Source organism: Sciurus carolinensis, chromosome 10 (assembly GCF_902686445.1).
Source record: "Sciurus carolinensis chromosome 10, mSciCar1.2, whole genome shotgun sequence".
NCBI classification, from domain to species: domain Eukaryota; kingdom Metazoa; phylum Chordata; class Mammalia; order Rodentia; family Sciuridae; genus Sciurus; species Sciurus carolinensis.
The window spans coordinates 121,097,683-121,110,439 of record NC_062222.1 but is presented as its reverse complement, the minus strand read 5'-3'; the positions used below and the strand labels follow the sequence as shown (position 1 = coordinate 121,110,439).

Below are 12,757 nucleotides of genomic sequence, written 5' to 3'. Positions count from 1 at the left end.
GTGGAGAGAAGTGGACATGCTGAAGAGGCCATGTGATGAAGGACTTGGAGAGTCCATCGGCTGAGGAGTGGGGCGGGCTGGGGTCCACATGGTTCCTGGATAGGAGAGGCCTCTCCTAACCAAAGCTGCCTCTGAGCTCCACGCCTGAGGACCCATGTCCCTTCCTGACCATCCAGCGAAAGGGCTTTTCCAACGGGAGGTGGCCGTGGGGAGGAAGCACGCTGGTTCTCTGCTGGGGTCCTGCAAATTAATCGGACAAAAGACAGATGAACAGGAATTTAATTACTTTTTGGTGGTACTGGGATTGGACCCAGGGACACTACCCCTGAGCTCTGTCCCCAGCCTTTTTTATTTTTTTATTTGGAGACAGGGTCTTACTAATTTGTTGAGGCTGGCCTTTAACTTGGCGATCTTTCTATCTCACCGTCCCGTGTCACTGGGATTACAGGCCAACATCACCATGCCTGGCTATTTGATATTAATGTTTTCATTGTTTTTGCTTTGTTTGGTTTTATTTTTTTTAATGTTGATGGACCTTTATTTTATTGATTTATGTATATGTGGTGCTGAGAATCGAATCCAGTGCCTCACACTTGCTAGGCAAGGGCTCCACCGCTGAGCCACAACCCCAGCCCCTTGGTTTTATTTTGTTGAACCAAGCTCTACCTGTCATGCCCGGGCTTCTCTCAAACTCGTGGGCTCAAGAGGTCCTCCTACCTCACCTCTGAAGTTCCACCTGCCCGGTGTATTTTAGTTTTTCAGGCATACGTGGGAATCTCATAGAAAAGGAAGTGAAAGTCCCCCAAAGCAGCTGGTCTGAGAGGTCATGTACCATTTTAACAAAGAGTGATAGATCTGTAGAGAAATGAAAAGATGAAGGAGAAGGTGTGGAGATTCTCAGGGAGGCAGAGTCCGGGAAGGACTGCATGGGAGAGCAGGGGACTTCAGCAAAGTTCACGCTGCAGACAGCTCTGCGTGATCACCTGCCTCCTCTTCCAGGTGCTGGAGACGGGGAGGGGACACCTTCCCAGAGGGAAATCTGTGCCCTGCTTACAGACAGGCACAGTGCCTGCTCCTGCAGTCCTGCACTCGGGAGGCTGGGGCAACAGGATGGCAAGTTTGAGGCCAGCCTCAGCAACTTAGTGAGATCTGATCTCAAAATAAAGAATAAAAAGGGCTGGAGCTGTAGTTCAGTGGCAGGCACCAGGAGCCAGTCTCAGTACTTAAAAAAAAAAAAAAGAAAGAAAGAAAGAAAAAGAAAGACAATTAGTTTTGGTTTTGGTGAAGAACTTGAAGCACAGCAAAGTAACTTTACCAAGATTAAGAAACGGCGCAGCTGGACCTCAGAACCCAGAAAGTCAGGCTCTGGGGACCACGCGTGTGGCGCTCGAGGCTACCAGCACACACCCCTCGGCATCTCTCAATCCCTGCTCCTTCCTTTGCAACCCCTCAGGCCTCGTCTCTTCCAGGACAAATGATGTGACATCCATGCAGCACAAATAGTTAGTGTCCCTCTACCACCCCTGCGGCCAACAGCTCTAAATAACCTAGATTGGTGTTAGTGGCCCACACTTCGTAGCAGTAACACGTTGATAGAAGTCATGCTCCCAAGGAGTCCAAAGAGTCCGTAGCACTAGGGACAATGCTAGACTGAGCCAAGCTGACTTGTTTTGTAAGCTGCAGGACTTATCAGGGACTTTAAGTACGGATGGGCACAGTACTGGGTATCCCTGCGTGGGAAATAGAAAAGCAGTATTTCTCAAACACACTGAGTCATGGGATCCTTCCCTTTTTGCTTTCAAGAGCATCTCACAGGACTTGTGTTCTGTGGAATATAGTTTGGGAAGTCGACCTCGGCGCCAGCGTGGAAGCAGATGACAGAGAGGCTGGGGAGACTGAAGAGGGACAGGGCAATCCAGACCTGTGGTTTGGCAGTAAAAGCCAGAGGTTTGAGAGACAGTTGAGTAAGAACAGGAAACTTTCCTAATTTAGAGGTCACAGGGAAGGGCAGACTGGAGCACGGACTTCATTTGGATTTCACCGTTTAAAAAAAAAAAAAAAGGAGCGTGGGGGGTTGGGAGGAATTTACATAAAGGCTCTGTATCAGAGCCAGGCTAACCCTGGTTCCCATTGTCACATGACAGTGACGGGCGGGCGGCCGCGTTTGGAGCAGGCAACTGTGCTCAATTTGTTGAATCCCGACTGCTCCTATTGTAATATAATTGGCCTGTTTCTGTCATTATATTGCATGGAAGTGTTTGAGTTTGTGACCCTGATTATCTTTTCCACCAAGAAGGCCGAGTAACCCAGACCTAATGACATCTCGTAAACTTCTTAGAAGCTGCAATCGTGGCTTGTATTCAGTAACTACCACTTGGGCACTTTTAAAAAATAGCTTGTTCTTTTTTCCTCCGGTTGTAAAAATTGCTCACGCTGATTGTAGGAAACTTGGACACAGGCAGGTGTGATGGCGCACAGCGATTCCGGTGACGCAGGAGGCTGAGGCAGGAGGATTGCAAGTTTGAGATCAGCCTCAGAAGTTTAGCCAGACTTTGTCTCAAAATAAAATTAAAAGGGCTGGGGATGTGGTTCAGTGGTAGAACACCCCTGGGTTCCATCACCAATACTGCAAAAGAAGAGAAAAAAAAAATTCTTAGAAATACAGGAAAGTATGAAATATGCATAATAACTAATAATATGCATAATAGTATGCATAATAACTAATTTGACGGTAACAACAATTAATCTTCTGATATATTCCTTTTCATCTTTTTCTTTGCATCTAGATATCTAACTTTTTAACCATATTTTGGAGACAAACTGTTTTGTTTGCACCTTGCTTTATTCATGAAACGTTCTCTCTCTCTCTCTCTTTTTTTTTCCCACCCTTTTTGGTACCAGAGATTGAGCCCAGGGACACTGAGCCACATCCCCAGCCCTTTTTTATATTTTTTTATTTGGAGACAGGGTCTCACTGAATTGCGTGGGGCCTCACTAAGTTGCTGAGGCTGGCTTTGAACTGGAATCTTCCTGCCTCGGTCTCCCACGTCGCTGGGATTCTGGTGTGCGCCCCTGTGCCTGCTTTCATGGACATTCTCAGCCACAGTGGTTTGCTCTGTTACATCACGGTAGTTCAGTTGCTAAGAAAAGTCATTTTATAAAAATTATTTTCGATGGGACCAGTGAGTCTAGAAAAAGCTTTAGACTCTCAATAGGAAAGGCATTTTTTTTTTCTGCCAAAATGTCTTAAAATTTTTCTTTTTTTGCTGGGGTGGGAAGGCGGTAACAGGTCTGGGGATTGAGCCCAGAGGCACTTTACCACAACGACCCAGCCCTTTTAATTTTTAGTTTTGTGACAGTCTCCTCAATTGAGCAGGCTGGCCTTGACTTACCACCCTCCTGCCTTAACCTCTGCAGCAGTTTGGATCGCAGGCACCGCCATACCTGGCTAATAGAGTTGTTTTTATGGTTATAAGGGTTTAGCTCTAAAAAGTAAACAGGGCTGGGGATATAGCTCAGTTAGTAGAGTGTTTGCCTCGAAAGCACAAGGCTCTGGGTTCAATCCCCAGTACCGCAAAAATAAATAAATAAAAAATGAAAAAATAAATAAAATAAAATAAAAGTTAAACAAATTCAAAGGTAGATGGTTCAAAAGTCAAATAACGAAGAAAATAATGTTGAAGTGCGTGTGAAGTGCTTGAATAATGTTGATTCACTAAGTGTGAGAAGTGCTAAATCCATGTTCTAAGAGGACGTTACGATTTGTGTAACACATGCTAAATTAAATAAGTAACCAGACATACGTAAATATTTCATCTACAGTCGTAAAAGTGAATACGTTCCAATTGCTCAAAACTTTTCTCGTTAGAAAAAAATTAGAGATCCTCTCATGTTAGGGGCATAAATAGCAACTGTATTTGGCCCCTCACTGAGAATCCCGGCACCCTATAAGTGAGAAGGTTCTTGGCAAACATCCTTGTAACCCACTCCTTGATATTGGAATCCCCTCTACAGGTCACAGTAAGCAAGTGGCCATGTTCAACATGAAGGTCACCTGAGACGGGAAACCTGCCACCACGAGGCATGGGATCACGCCTGTGAACCCAGAGATTTAGAGGCTGAGGCAGAAAGATCACACAGTCAAGGCCAGCCTGAGCACCTTAGAGACCCCATCTCAAAATGAAAAGGTCTGGGGATGTGGCTCAGTGATAGAGTGACTCTGGGTTAAATCCTCAGTTTAAAAAATAAAAAAGCCAGGTGCAGAGGGGCACACCTGGAATTCCAGCAGCTAGGGAGGCTGAGGCAGGAGGATTGCAAACTCGCAGACGTAGCTCAGTTAAGTGCCCCTGGGCTCGATACCTGGTACAAAAAAAAAAAAAAAAAAAAAAAAAAAAAAAAAAAAAAAAGAAAGAAAGAAAACAAGCAAGCCATTACCTCTGAAGGGCAAGGCGGAAGTGGGTTGCAAAGAAGGACTTCCTTACCTTGAAGCAAGTGTCTTCTGCTTAACTCCTCCAGTTGCCCAGTTGCTAAGTCTGACTCTTTTCCATACGACAAACTTTTAAGTATTTCAGGAAAGCTATTATGTTACCAAGCAATCTTTTCTCTTCCAAGATAAGCATCTCTAATTTTTCCATGTTTCTGATATAGCCTGGCTTCCAGATGTTTCTAGAAACTCAGAATGATTTTAGGATCACATAAAATAAAAAACAGAGTTAAATAAAGATAGCTTTGGTTCAGACAAGAACAAGGAAGAGAAAGGGCTTCTGTTGCTCTTTCATGGCATCTTGATTAATCCTCACTGCTGCCCAATGAACAGAGCACTGGTCGAGATTTACTGTCCTGCAGGTGCCAGAAAGCCAGCCTCAAAGCAAATAAGCAAACACATTAACAAGGAACTGAAAAGCCCCAGTTGTCTTGGATTCACTATAAACCTGACACAGGAGCTCCAATAATGCCGCTCGGTCTCAGTTTCTTGCCCCCCTCAGCAACGCCATCTCTGGGTGCCCTTCATTCTTGGTTAAAATTTTGGTGACTCCTGCAATTCCAGGTCCCCCTCTCCCCAAGTTCAAGTTCTTCAGGAAAGAGCATCTGATGTTCAAATGACAGTCTCCTCACAGCTGGTGGCCCTGCGGCATCCTGTGCCCGTCTCTGAACCCAGGGTCGGGCCAGGGACATGAGGGTCCCGCTGACATCCCACATCACTGCTGAAGCGAAGGTGAAGTTAAGGGTAGGACACCCCCCCAAAGTACGCGGGCGGTAGTGGGGAGAGGGGGTTCTCAGAAGGAGACAGGCGCAGAGCACCAAATCAGCCGTGTTTCTTTATTTCTCCCACGTAGAGACGATGGAGTCGGGCGCGGCTGGAGGAAGCCTTTGTCCAAGGTCAAGCCCTCAGAAGGGGGCAGAGCTGCCAGGCCTGTGCGCTTGACCCAAAAGCCATTTCTTCGCTCCCCCCACGGCGGTGTCTGCGGAGTCCAGGAAAGTGGTGTTGACCGCTACTGAACCGCAGCGGAACTCCTCCACCTGCAACGATTCAGTGACTTTGAGTGACAGAGTACCTCATGCTAAGCCCTAGTGATTGATAAGCTCTCCCGGATTGTTCGGGCTCAGCTGCCCGTTTCACCTGGGGTTTCTGGTAAAGGGGTTGGATGGGCTCCACGATGGCTCACTGAGCCCAGGGCGTCTTCCCAGAACCCAGCTGTGCTGCTGCGACTGGAAGCCAGTCACCCCCTTCGTCTCGATTTTCATTTCCTGGTGGTGACGAGGCACGATCCGTCATGGGTCTTTGCCTGAAGCAGCCCCGACAGTGTGTATCTAAAGAGGGACCCGAGGGTGCAGCCTGTGACGTGCCTGCGGCAGGGGCGAGGCGTGTTCTGACAGGACTGCTTGAAGATGGAGAGCTGAATGCCTCTGTTGCCAAAGGCACTGGTCCCACTGATCACGCTGCAGAGCATTCCACACTTTTCTGTGTCTGTCCTGAGCACATTTGGATTGCCACCCCCAATAGAGCCCTGAGGTTAAGCTGTGTCCCTCATCAAGAGCAGAACCAACTCTGAGGCAAGCATACCCTCCTTCACATGGGGAGTACTAGGCAGCTGTGAAAAAGAATTCACTGAGGTGACCGCCTGTCAGCCTGAGCAAATCCTAAAAATGTACTATTGAGCAAAAAAGCAAATTGTAGAAGGATGCATGGAAAATCATGACATATTTGGTGTAAGGGTACGTAAGACATGTAAGTATGAACACATGCATAGGCATTTCAAGATGGTGGAGACAGGAAGAAAGGGGTTCAAATGGTAAAGAGGAAGTGGAGGTGTCAATTTTATTTGTAATGTTTTCTTTCTCATTTTGCAGTGCTAGGAACAGAACTCAAGGACCTGTGCATGGCAGGTGAGGTTTTACCCAAGTTGTTTTTTTTTTTTTAAGGGTCTGCTAAGTTGCCGGAGGCTGGCCTTGAACTTGTAATCCTCCTGCCTCAGTCTTCCAAGTCACTGGAATTATAGGATTGTGTCACCGTGTATGGTTGTATTGTTTTGTTTCTTAAGCTGAGTGGTAGATAAAAAGATGTTGTAACATTATTTTCTGTGTCTTTTTAAAGAGAAAATATTTGTGGCCCATGTCTATAATCTTATTGACTGGGGAGGCTGAGGCAAGAGGATCACAAATTTAAGGCCAGCCTCAACAGCAATTTAGCAAGGCCCTAAGTAACTTAGCAAGACCCTGTCACATAAAAATATAAGATAAAAGCCTGGGATGTAGCTCAGTGGTAAAGCACTTACCTAGCCCATGTGAGGCCCTGGGTTCAATCCTCAGAAACCTGCTGTCCCCCCACAAAAGATAAAAAGAAAATACTCAACAAGGAAACTTGGGTCGCCTCTAGTCACGATGGAGCGTCCACTTCCCACAATGCTGTGGGCCAGAATTCCATGGCAGAGGCTGACTCCTAGCTAGTGGAGGCTGAAGGGATGAAGGGTCGACGGAAGCAACCAGGAGGCTGCAGGCTCCGCTCTGAGCTCTCAGAAGGGCTCGAAGATCCTCGTGGAGTCGGGCACCGAGGGACCCACTGACTTTGACGATCGGGATGCCACCGGCTGAACTGGGAGCCACCGTGGAAAAGCAATGTCGCCTGCCGGGAGGACAGTGCAGGCAGCTGCCGTCGGCCTTCCTGGGGGCTCCTCTGCCCGGAATCCCAGAACCCCAGTTCTTCCTTTCCGGCCTCCGTAGGGGAGCAAGGCGCCGTGGAGGCGGGGTGTGGATCCCCGTGTTTCTCCCGGAGCCGTCTTGCTCCACACCCCATCCCCTCCCTCCCTAGGCCCCCTGGTCCTCCACGGCTGCCCCAGAGTTTAGTTCCCACGCTGGGTCTCCACGTGGACTGGTGCTGGCCGTCAGGACCCTAGTGGAAACCAGGATGCCCTTCAGCAGGCACTGCCGGGTCACCTGTGCACGCAGGACTCAGGACGGACAGGGACAAGTGCATTAGAAGGAGACGTGGCTTGAACTCAGACCATCCCAGCCATTTTCTGATGGTCTCATCACTTCCTAGAGGGTGACCTTGCTGGGTGCCTTGACCTCTCTGTGCTCTGGTTTTCTCCTCTGCCTGGCGCGAGTGCTGAAGATGATGGTCGGCCTTCTAACTGGGCTGCTGCAAACACTGAAAGAGACAGAGATGGCAATGAGAGAGACACAGCAGCACCTGCCACGCCCCCGGCACACGCCCCCGGCACACGTAGCAGCACTGCACCGAGAACAGTGTTATTAGCGCGTTTACTGTCACGACAGCACAGGTGAGGGGTCCTGCCGTCATTCCTGTCTTACAGAGGAGGAAACTGATTTTCAGACCCCTGGACCTGGCTACAGACTCTGTGCTCGTGATCAGTACATGACGCTTCTCTGGGGACAGGCAAAGTGAGGGTTCGGGACAGACTCAGCACGTGGTCCCATCAAAGTCACTTTTAGCTGTCAATTCCAGGGGAGAGCAAGAGTGAGAGGGCAGTGCAGAGAGAGATGGGGAGCCTGTGACAATACCCGTCCAGGCAAAGGGTGGCAGGCGTTGCCCGTGGCGGGGCTGCGGCCCAGTTGAAGGCGGCATTGTATCGTCACTTGTCCCCACCTGGAGGCAGCGGTAGGGCACACGAAAGGAAGGAGAGCCCAGCGGATCCGGCTTGATGTGAGGAGTTCTTTAGGGTAGGACTTCCTGTCCAGGGAGTTGCAACCCGCTCCATCGGTCAGAGAGGAAGTCGATCGATCCACTGGAAGTCTGTGGGGTCCCCTTGATCCCTGGGTACCCAAAGGTACAGGCTGGGAGTGGCCTGGGGATGAAGGCCAGCTCCTCTCCCCTCTGGCTGGACTCCATTGCCACAGCCTCCCGGAGAGCTTCTCTCCCTCCATCTCCTGAGTGGGGAGCACGCTTGATTGCCTTGGGTGTGTCTGCTCTGCGGATCCCTGTGGGGAGGAAGTTCCAGGGGCGATCGGTTCAAACCAGGTGTTTCTGCTTGGAGAGGGTTCTGAGACTCCCGCCTCCTTTTCACCGTTTATGAAGGGCATTTAGCATGTATGAGGACATTGTTAACGCCAGGTGCGGTGGCATGCACTGTGATCCCAGCAACTACAGGAGGCCCAGGCAGGAGGATCGCAAGCTTGAGGCCCGTCTCCGCAATCTGGCAAGACCCTTAGTAACTTGGAAAGACCCTGTCTTAAAATAAAAAATAAAGAGCTGGGGACAAAGCTTAGTGCTGATAATGCTAGTCCCCATCTGAGACTTCCACACAAAATGTACGCAATGACCATGATTTCACTTAGAATTCAGGAACTCTTTCATATAAATGTTTAGCTTCTTAAATCAAGTGACCGAGGAAAGAAATCTACTGAATTAAGCTATGATCAAATACAAACATACCACAATGAATTTCATTTTTATATATAATTATAATGCACCATTAAGTCAGGTACGGTGGTGCAGGCCTGCAATCCCAGTGACTCCAGACTGAGACAGGAAGGTCCCAAGTTCAAGACCAGCCTGGGCAATTTCGCGAGACTCTGTAAAAATAAATGATAAAATACAGGGCTGGAGAAGTAGCTCAGTGATAAAGCACCTCTGGATTCAATCCCCGGTACTGAAAAAGAATGCACTCATTAAAATAATAACAACAGTGGCACATGCCTGTAATCCTAGTGGCTCGGAGGTTGAAGCAAAAGGATCACAAGTTCAAAGCCAGCCTCAGCAAGGCCCTGTCTCGGCTGGGGATGTGGCTCAGTGGTTAAGTACCCCTGGGGTCAATCCCTGGTATCAATCAAAGAATATGGCATAATGAATCCCAATATTATGTATAATTATAATCCACCTATACAAAAAATTTCAAGTTGACTATATGCCTTTGAAAAATAGCAGGAGACCGAATGCACAAAGTGCTCGGCCTTCAGATAATGAGTGTTTGCCCTAGAGGACAGGGCCTCGGTTTTGTCTTGCTCCCAGGGCATGAGAAGGAGGAAGAGCTGAGCTGCCAGCCCCCAAGACTTCCCCATCGCCCAGGCAGGACCTGCTACATCATTCACAGGACTCAGTGCCAAAAGGAAAATGTGGGCCCCTCATAGAAAAATTTATTATGAATTTTGAGAAAGTGACCACAGAGTATTAGACAAAGCAGGAGGATTTTCTAAACGTGGGATTCTGGGTGACGCATACCTGAAACCAGCCCAGACAGGAGAGAAGCTTGGATGCTGGACAACAGCCACACTACTGGACTGCCCCTTTTTTATCCCAAGAAGTTAGCTGAGCAGGGCAGTAAGTGGCTCTTGGTGGAGAATCGCAATATATGCAGCTCGGGGGTGCCTGTTGCCTGCCTTCTGCTCTTTCTTCCTACAAGCATCTATTGAGCTTTTCTCAACATGGGGCCCTTGGGAAAGATATGGCTCCAGGCTCCAAGATGCCCCTGATCAACAGAGCAAGCAGCTCACTGCAACGAGATCTGATGCAGGAAGTTGTGCAGGGGTGCATCCCAATAGTGGGCCCCAGCTGGCCAGGGGCACAAGGAAGTGTCCTCCAGTGGCCCTTGAGAAGGGCACGGACTTTGTGTCCAGTGGGGAGACAGGAGGATCCGAGTTTTAGAAAGTCTCACAGGCACAGGGAGGAGGGAGCCAGCCTGGAGCCAGGGACCTGGGTTGGGAGAGTGCACCCTGCCCTGGTGACACAGAGCTGGGTCCCCCACCACAGCCGCCATACATGAAAGGGGGCGGACTCAGGTCTGGTTCAGAGCTGGAATCAGGGAAGGCTGCTGACGGCTGGACCGGGCGGAGCTGGCTGGGTATGCAAGATCCTAAGTTGGCTAACTGGCTCTGGCTTTTTTTTTTTTTTTTATTAGAGCTTTGTAGTTATACATCGTGAGTGGTTCACCCCAACAAACTCACACATGCATGGAAATCAATTTCAGTGCCCCCCTTCCCTCCTCCTGGCTCTGACTTTTGACAACTAAATCAGCAGATAAATGGAAAGAAGATCCCCCCCCAGTTTGGAGGGAAGGACTATGCTCCTTATTAATTATTTATTGCATCTTTCCCTGGTACCTTTCTCTCTCCCCACCCTACCCCACCCCAATCAGCACACGTAAAGAAAACACAAAATAATCACCCACTCTCAGTGGAAATAAGACAGAGTTAGAAAACTCAGAAGTAAAGCACATATATCAGTTACTCTTCCTCTGAAGCAATCCAGGTGGTACAACTGAGGAAAAGGAAATGAGGGCTTAAAATTCTAGTTCTCATCAAGGGTACCATTATGTTTTTAAAAAATAAAATGATGCCTTGTAGGAAGGACAGTAGAATGAAATGGACATTATGCCCAATGTGCTTATGTGACTACATGACCCATGTGACTCTACATCATATACCACCAGAAGAATGAGAGGTTACACTCCATTTACGTATGGTGTGCCAAAGTGCATTCTATTGTCGTGTCATAACTAGTTAGAACGAATTAGAAGAAGAGGAAGAAGAAGAAGGAGGAGGAGGAGGAGAGGAGGAGGAGGAGGAGGAGAAGAGGAGGAGGAGGGGGGGAGAAAAAGAAGAAGAAGAAGAAGAAGAAGAAGAAGAAGAAGGAGGAGGAGGAGGAGGAGGAGGAGGAGGAGGAGGAGGAGGAGGAGGAGGAGGAGGAGGAGGAGGAGGAGAAGGAGGAGAAGAAGAAGAAGAAGAAGAAGAAGAAGAAGAAGAAGAAGAAGAGGAGGAGAGAAGAGGAGGAGGAAGGAGGAGGAGGAGGAGGAGGAGGAGGAGGAGGAAGAGGAGGAGGAGGAGGAAGAGGAGGAGGAGGAAGAAGAAATCTGGTTGACATCTCTAATCTCAGTGACTTTGGAGGCTCAGGCATGAAATTCACAAGTTCAAGGCCAGCCTTAGCAACTTGGTGAGAGCCTGTCTCAAAATAAAAAAATAAAGAAGACTAGGGATGTAGCTCAGTCATAGAGGATCCGTGTGTTCAATCTCTAGTACCAAAATAACAATGATGATAATAATAATAATGTCCCTAGCTCTTCTCGTCAGACATTTATGTAACCCTTTAAGGGACTGTGATAGATAAATGCAGGTATGTCAATTAAAATGGATGGGAGATGGTGGGGAAGGAGGATCCTTCTACAGTTCAGCTAAATTTTTTAATTTAAAAAATACCCTTAGTAGTTTAATGGCTTCAGATCCCCTTGTGTGTGCAACACGAGTCCTCGCCATGATTAGCAGGGGAAGAGCTCGGCGGGGCCCGTAACATTCTGCTTATTTAGAAAGCCTTTGGACAGACTTTATAACACAGTCTTAAAATAGTCGCTAACCAGATTCTGACTTTGGAGCTCTAAGTGCTCGAAGTCCAAGCCACTCACCTGGGCAGCACTAAGCAGCGCCGAGGCCATTGCTTATCTCACACTTTATGGACCCCTGAGTTCCACTGCAGCGGTAGTTTGGGAAACGGTCCTGGTATTAAACATGCCGGATCACACCGGCACTCTCAGGGGGAAAGGGTCTCCACGGACCTCAGCAAGTGAATTCTTGTCTGTTGAAATCCAACTGGTTTTCAAGTTACCAGCACTGATTTTAAAGCACTTCCTTTCATTTCCTTCCACCTGGAGAGACCACTGAAATCATTGCCAGAGTAGCTGCCTTCACCCTCCCTCTTTCCTGATCTGCGGTGAGAAGGTGCTGCTCTAGCCCTTGGTAAGCGATCAGAAGGGATTCCGCCCCCTCTTCTACCCGGGATCCTGCTGGGCATCCCAAGCATGCTAGGCAAGCTTCTACCACTGAGCCACACCCCCAGTACCCCAAAAGAGACTTTTTCACTGTTGCTAACTGGTGTGGAAACATACCCTTTGTATAGGTAATTGCTCAGTAAATTTAGATTTTGAGTCTTGCCACCCACAAGGGAGGGCCCTGGATGGTGAGTTATGAAATGAGCCCTGGTGGATCTTTTTCTTCTCTCTGGCTTGGGGACGCTGGCTTTTGTCAGAGGCTTGCTGTCTGCTAGAGTATGTCTTCCCAGAGGGCCGAGATGTTGGAGCTGCCAGGACTCCTCCTCCACGTTCAGGCTTCTTTCTGGGATCATGGCTGGTGTGGAAATGGTTCCACCTCACGATGCCCAGCTCCAGGGATTGAAGAATGACCAAGTTGATTTGGTCTAAAAACTTAATCAAGCATATTTTAAAATGGGATTATTCACATTCCTGTGGCATGTGAAGCGAAACTAGAATCTGTTCCAGGATTTTTGCTGGAAGCAGGTGGAAGTTTTATAACC

The 12,757-nt window shown here is 48.4% G+C and overlaps 1 non-coding gene across 1 annotated transcript; it reads left to right on the top strand.

Moving 5' to 3' along the window:
• Positions 1-3,503: 3,503 nt before the first annotated feature.
• On the top strand, positions 3,504-3,577 carry Trnas-cga (transfer RNA serine (anticodon CGA)). Its single transcript has one exon. It is a non-coding gene; the product is annotated as a tRNA-Ser (tRNA).
• The last annotated feature ends 9,180 nt before the right edge of the window (positions 3,578-12,757 follow it).